Source organism: Centruroides sculpturatus, unplaced genomic scaffold, assembly GCF_000671375.1.
Source record: "Centruroides sculpturatus isolate CEXI.00-Female unplaced genomic scaffold, Cexi_2.0 scaffold5, whole genome shotgun sequence".
Classification (NCBI taxonomy): Eukaryota; Metazoa; Arthropoda; class Arachnida; order Scorpiones; family Buthidae; genus Centruroides; species Centruroides sculpturatus.
In genome coordinates, this window is record NW_019384397.1 from 154092 (window position 1) to 162209 (window position 8118).

Here is an 8118-nt window from a genome sequence, read left to right on the forward strand (position 1 = left end):
CTTGTATTTCCCTCTGGCTTTCTCCAATTCTTTCCACTATTTTTGCTAATCTGTTGACATTCGTCATTCATTTTACTTAGAAATGTTTATTTTACTCTTGTTTTATTCTTTATCCTATCGTTTAAGGATCGAATTTATATTATTATATGCTTTTTAATTTGTATAAATTTTGCTGAAATAAATTTTTTTTTTCGAATTTCTACTTTTATTCTCTCTTTTAAGCGACAGAAATTAATTTCGACAAAATAGATAGATGAGAATTATTGATCCGTATGCCCACTTTCTGATCCATATATCATTACGGATCCGAACCATAAATTCTAAGCTTTGTTTATGAACTTTTATCAAATTATCTAATTGATTCTAATATCCTAACCTAAGGTACATTTTTTTTCGTTAGTTATTTCTTTCCTGATTTCATTATAGGATTGAAAAATCTGCCTTGAGATATTTTTTTTATGTAATTTAGAAACAATTCTCACTAACAATTATAATAAATATATATCAAATTTTTAATATATATCAATCTTATTCTGTCAAAACTTAATTGAATAGAAAATTTAAATACATTTTTTTTTTTATAAATTTGCTTTAAATTATTAAAACATTCGCTTAAATCTATTGTTACAAACCTATTTAATTCACATTAATTTAATACCTAAAAAATAAAACAATAAAATATTAAAATTTAATATATGGATCACCCATTTATGTTAGTTTTTAGGAGGAAAGGTGGTCACGAAAGTACCATACATTATTGTATACGATGGAGGAGGCGGTGGTGACATTGTATACGTGGACTATTTTTAGTGGTATTAATGGAATAGACACTTGTTCTTATAAGACTATATACTAGTCATGTGAATAAACGATCAGAAAATATTTGTATAAGTTTTTAAGTTATTTCTTCAATGTCAGAGGTGTCCACGAGCTGTTGTACACGTAATTAAAGGGGATGGGGGTGTTTGTCAAATGTATATCATCGAACAGAACAAAGAGGGAAGGGCTCAAAAATTGTATACGTAATTAATGGATTACACCCATATATATATATATAATCAGTTTTTAAATAAATAATTTTAAAATTTACCTTAATTTTAAGTAAAAATACTCCTTTCTATTAGAAAAATTATACATTTCTATTTATTTAAATTAAATTTAAAGTTTAGTAAATATAAACATATCGATATCAATTTATTTAAATATTTTATTTCAAACAGTAACTTAGCAAACGAATTTCTTAATTGTTAGTTATCCCTTGAGCTATAAAACTAAATATTCTATTCATATATTATAGGCCTATTATAACAAATTAAGATGATTTATTAATTAAATGTTTCTACCATATTTAACAAGTCATTATTCATCTATGGTTTAGTCTATTTGAGAACTTTCTCTATCTAAATTCTTTAACTTAAATTTAATAAATAATTCAACATTATCATTGTTTAAATTATTTACAATTTATTTAACTTACGCGCCACAATTTTAGTAAATGGTTTATATGTATATTTTATATCTTTCAATTATTGTTTTCAATATTTTTCCTATTTCGTTATGTTTTAATTATTTTCCAGATTCAGATTTAAATTTGTTACAGTCTGAAACTAAAACATTAAAAAAAAAAATCCTTCTTTATTTATAAAATAATAAAAAATTTAAACGAGGCCTTAGTTATTTTATTTTATTTTTTTTTGTTCTAAAAATCACGTTAATAAAACATATAAAACTACATAAATAATGCAATTTACATATTGTACAGTATATTTATTAATCTCTGTCATAATTAATTATTAATTATTATTTATTAATATAATTATCTATAAGATGGTTGTAATCATAAAAGTGTCAGTTGAGAAAACAAGAGAGTATTAAGAGCAACAAAGTGAATGGAATAAGTTCTAACTTCAAATATAGTTTTTATCGTTTGTTTGATTTCAACTTTATTCTGGCATTTTATTTATTTTACTCTACAATTTATTATTGCATCATATAATGCATCCCGAAGCACATTTTATTTTATTTTCTTTTACAGTAAACGTTATCTCATTGTCATGACTTAATTCACCGAAACTTATTCTCTATTCTGTTCTTGTATGAAGTTCTTATTGATTCTTGTTGAAGTACTTCTATCTTGAATATTACTTATCTTTTGTTATTTATTTATTTATTTGTCTTTGCGCTTATATAATAAATCGTTTAAGAATATCTAATAATAAACTGTGATTTCGAATATTTATTTATAATAATCAATCTTCAGCAATGGTTATATTTTCATTTTACTCTTAATTTTCGATACATAATATTAGAATAAAAATTTATTTTTTATAAATTTAAAATTTTTTATTATGTTTTTTATAGAAATTTCACTTAATTTTATTTTCTTTTATCAAGTTTTATTTGTGTTAAGAGCGATGTTATCGTCTAATTTTTAGGTTTTGTCTATTGTTTTTATAGATGTAACATTTAACTTTTTAAAAGTTCCATCTACTTCTATCTCTTCTTTCATTCTTATAACAATAATAACTGAAAGTTTTGAGATATTTTGTTTCTTCATTCTTCTGCAATTCGATTCTTCTTAAGATAAGTTACCATCTCTTAATGAAGAGGATGACTGTTTTTCTTTGCTAAAAAAAACAAGCAGAGTTACAAAGAAACTATTGATAATAATTAACTTATTAATTATTTTATTTGAAAATATTTAATTAAAGTAATATGTGAAATTAAAATTTAAATGGCAATGATCATTCTTAACGTGTATAATTGATTGATTGGAAAGATATTTCTAATGTAAAAACATTAGCGGAAGCTTGAACAGTAAATTTTCGAATTTAACCTTGACATTAATAAAAGGCTAAGTTTCGTCCCGTTAAGGAAACATTTACTTTGATAGAAAAGAAGGAAGGATCTTTAAAGGCGACATAACGGCTGGCGCCTATGGCAAATCGCCCGTTGAACTTGTTCAGATCGAACCTAAATCGAATACTGAAGGCGTCATCCTAGCAACTGTCGGAATTCCTTTCTCGTCCTATTTTAATAAATCATCTGTGATTTTATTTATTTAAATCCCGTATGTAAGCTTAAATTCGATAGTTAATTGATAGCCGAAACTATAAACTCTTGGAGAAACTCGCTTAGAATTTAAATCTCTCTTAACTCAGTAAATTCCAAGTAAATTAGTCTCAATAAGCCATTATTAATAATGGAACTTCATGCTTTCCAATTAAAGAAAAATATGTAAAATAATCTTTAACAAGACAAATGGTAATGACGATAAAATAATAACAATTATTTATACTTTTGAAGTATTTTAAAGCGCGTTATATTGGATCGTATTACGATCCTCTTATCCTAATTTCTAAGGTTGGAATCCTTCAAAGACATGGGAAGGCAGCCAATTAAGTTGGCGATTGCACCAAGCGGGTAATGCAGCTTTGATGGAAGACATTGCAATCAATAGACGGCCTTTTTGTTGCTGTCTGTCGACATTTAATGGAAAGCCGGAGAGCGAGAGACAGAGTAGGGGGGTCGGAAAAGGTGAGAGAGGATATCCCGTGAGTTATTATAGCATGGTGTCTCCCCAGTTCATATTGCCCCCTTCGATCCAACCTTAGTAAAGTAAACGTGGAAACAGTACGAAATTGAAACGGAGGCGAAAGAAGACATCTAACCTCTAGGGAGTGAAAGAACAGTCTGTAAAGTGAAATGTGATGTTGAAACCTTCTATCTGGATATTGCGGCTAAGACCAAACCTCAAGTCTTGTGACAGTTTTCTTTATTGTGTCTTTCATTGGGTCGACTGAAAGGATATACCTGTATATTGTAAAGGTTGTCTTTCTTTTCGTCCTCTGTATGGAGTTTACAGTATTGATGTTTGCTAGCTAGGCCTATATTGATGTTTTGATACCATTCTCTATTTTCCTTTGTATCAACTTTTCTATGCTTGTTTGGTTTTCGCGCATGTTCGCCTACGATATCGAAAAATGTTTAAGTTAGACACGCCATTTTAAACATTTTAAAAATACAATATGGGAATTTATGATATATGTATATTTTCTCTTTATAAAAATGGATATGTGTAATATTATTCTGATATTTTCTATCTATTTTTTACAACGGATTTCCTCTCCTAAGAAAATAAAATTCCTTTTTCTACTATTTCATATTGTGTATATACGATACCATTTAATTAATTATCACCTATATTAAATTAAATATAATCTCAATTATCTAATTTAATTTTGTGATTTAATTATAACAATTATGCTAATTGGAGCGGGTTTAATTATCTATCTATATTAACAATTAACAAAAATTTTAATTGCAATTAATGAGATTCAAACATTTTACACACTTTTTAAAAAAAATTAACTTTGACAATTAAAAAACTCCACTTTATTAATTATCTTTTTTTTTAAAAAACACATTAAAATTCTTTTTTATACATTAAATTTATTTTATTTTTCAATAAATTATTTCCATATTATGATTATTATAGAATTTATACATCGTAAAGTTACTATAAATACTTAAGATTTATTTATTTATAGCAAAAAATTGCTTGTGTAATATATATATATATATATAAAAGCAAGAGTTAAGTAACACTTTCTCTCGTCCTTGAAACCACATCTTTTGCTTTCATTCACTTAAGCCATTGTTATTGGATAGATAAAGGTGCAAATGAGTCCCTAGATAGTCGCAAGAATTATTGAAAGTAATCTGTGAACACGGCAGACTCTTCCTCTATTACCTAACTTCTAGTGACTCGCTTCTCCTTGTTTAGTAAGAGACACACATTCAAAATAATTGCCGCTTGCCAACTAAGTAATTAGAAATATACGAAGTTGATAATCAAGTAGAACTAATAGAAGATAAAAATTCTCGCAATTTAAATACCTTTATACAAAAATTCTTTTATTTTTTTTTTTTTGTATTTTTTTAAAAATAATTTTTAATTAATTTATATAAATATTTACTTATTTAATGCTTTTTAAAAGAGCGAGAAAACAAGCTTATAATTTATCTCATTAATACTATAACTTTGATATTTATTAATTGTAATACTTTAAAAAAAACAAACAAACATTCTTAATTAATTATTTTACTAATTTTTAATTTTTAAATCATTAAAAAAAAGTATAAAAATTCGAAATTAATTTACTCTATTGACTGTGAAAAATAAGAAAATAATAGTTACACTTAAATGGGTTACCCTTTAAAAACACAATTCCAATTAATTTTAAGCACTTGAAATTTATTTAGGCCAATTGAAGTTTAATGACTAATTCTTAATGAGGGTGGAATTGACTGTCTCATTATAAGCCTTACATTAAAAGAGGAAAAAAAAATCGAAGACAATAATTTTAAGACATTTATTGTATTTTAATAATATTATGAAGTGAATTCGAGCTTATATTATATACATTTTCGATGATATATTTAAAAAAAACACATTGAATTTTGGATTAATTTTTTGAAATGTTAAAAAAAAACCTCATTAACTTCTTTCTTTTTTTTTTTGCCGACTTCAACTTGAAGAGGAATTAGTTTCGACGCTTTCCTCCTCTTGAATAAATAAAGAGAAGGAAGAATTTTATTGAATGTTTCCATTAAAATTCACTGTTATGTACAAATATATTTATATAAATACAAAATAAACAATCATTCTTAAAGCTGGTTGTTTTTAATTTTAATGATGTACAAGTGCTCTTATGAAATTTCTCATAATTCTTTTGCAATTACACTCAAATCTCTGAATAGCAACAACTGACAGAATGGCCGCCTTTTACAGGTAGGTAGGTGATCGTTGTTGGAGGTTCCACTGTCTTTGTTTATTTAACATTTAAAATAATTCTGCTTAGTTTCTTTTACAGTTTATTTATTATTGGAAAAATTGTCTTAAAATGCATTCTTTCAAATCGTAATAAATATATAAAAAATGTTTTTTTAATGTATATGTCATAATACCTAATGAGTCGTAATGACAGCATTCTTTAAGCCATAATGACAAATACATGAAGCATTTTATATAGTATATATAAAGCCAAACCTCCATTGACGTAAACATAAAATATTGCCATTGTTTGGAGGTATTTTATATGCATTTTTGTTTTATTAAAAACTTCGTTCCTGAAAAAAATGGCCGCATTTGGACATTCCACTTGTATATGTCGTTTAGTTACATTTAATGTTTTTATTGGTTTATAATTATGTTTACATTAAAATATTACAATTATTTGATTTGAATTAATTGATTTTACATTTTTAATATTCGTATTTATAAATAAATTACTAAAGTTTAATTAGTTTAAAAAAAAAAAGTTCAAATTTAATTTTTTTAAACTTATCAAAATAATAATATAAATTTTATAATAATAAATGATTTAATTATAAATTCTGATTTAATACACATACAAACGTATTTTTGAAATTAATTAAAAATCATTTTCCGTATAAAAATTGATTTGTTTTTATAAAAATTAGAAAATATTTTAATAATTATTTAAATTATTTTTTCTAACTTTTTTCTTTTTCCAAAAATTAATTTGTTTATTTATGATTTTAAATATATTATTTTAAAACATTTTAAAAATGTTTTACTTATTTTAAGACATTTTTTTCTTATATCAAATAGAAAAATTTTAAGTTTCTGCTGTCTCCATCTGGTGTCATTTTTTAAAAGTATGTTTATAAAAAAATACAATTAAATCTGTATCTTATATAATTAGTAGCATAGCTAATAATAAAATTTTAACAGATAAAATGTAAATATTTAAATTATGATTTTATACAATATTAATGCGAGTTTTATTAAAGTAATTTTTAATATTTTTAAACATAAAAGTCTATTTATAATTAGCTATAAAAAAAATCAGAAAATTTAAATAATTAATTTAATGAAACTTGCAACTACATAATATACATAAAATATAGACTATATTTTAATTAATTTGAAAGCAAAAAAATAAAAAATAAAATAAAATATAGTAATGTCAAAACAGAATGAAGACTATGTAAAAGGGCCTTTATTGAAAATTAGATACTGTAAAAGGCCTTTGTATGGACGAGAAAGAGAAGAGAGTGAGGAGGGATAGAAGAGGCCAACGACTGTCACGATTGTAGTAACCAATAGATATTCAACGTTGTTACAGAAATAATAAAGCAATCACGTTAGGCCAGGGACCTGCGAACTTCCGTGTCAGCTGCGTGAGAGATACGTGAGAGCCATTCCCTTTCTTTCACTAACTGAAGCAATATTAATCTACGATGAACTTATATTAAATACACATTTTACATACCAAAAACCATTTAAATAAATAAATAAATAAACTAATTAATTTCATTATCTTTATAATCTACATATTAATCTACATATAAATAAATCAGAAAATATGTTTTAGAATAGCTTTAAATATGTAATTATAAACATATAAATAGGTTTTAAGACATGTTTCTACCCAGTTATAAAGTATTACATATGTATGTATATATAAGTACATATTGATGAATTTATATATATGCATTTATATGTGTGTAAAACTGTTTTAAAACTTTATTTGTATATAAAATAATTATAAAAATCTTCCTATTAGTTTCTTTAATAATAAGGCACGTTGTTAGAAAGTCATTCATTATAAGTTCTTATGTAAATTTAGCACAGGTTTTCTTTGCACGTGTGTTTCCAAAGATCTATTATCTGTCTTACAAGTAATATATCAAAGATGTAATAAATTATATTCTACATTTTATATTCTGTGCGTGAATAATGATATATAAATGATATCATTAAATAATAATAATGATAATAGTTAATAACCAAACTCAATATTTGCGCAAAGTAATTATGTTCATTAAATAAGAAAATAAATCACATATTTATCAATTACGTTCCTGTAACAATAATGATGATCCTCTTAATGAAAATAATGGAAAATGATTAAGTTAAAAGGAAAAAATTAAAAAAAAAAAGGTTAAAAGTGTCATGTGATGATAAAATGCTTTGAATAAAAATTAAAATATTAAATAATGAGTGACCTTATGAAACTAGAATTGTAGCCTATATATTATAAATAGTAAATCATATATAATTATATCATTTAATATAAATTAATTAAT

General features: G+C 24.3%; 1 long non-coding RNA gene across 1 annotated transcript in view; it reads right to left on the minus strand.

Annotated features, from left to right (window-relative positions):
• Positions 1-2546: 2546 nt before the first annotated feature.
• Positions 2547-8118, minus strand: part of LOC111618463 — a 31613-nt gene continuing 26041 nt past the window's right edge. The window contains exon 3 of the long non-coding RNA XR_002755580.1: positions 2547-2627. This is a non-coding gene — a long non-coding RNA (uncharacterized LOC111618463). The remainder of the gene's footprint in view (positions 2628-8118) is intronic.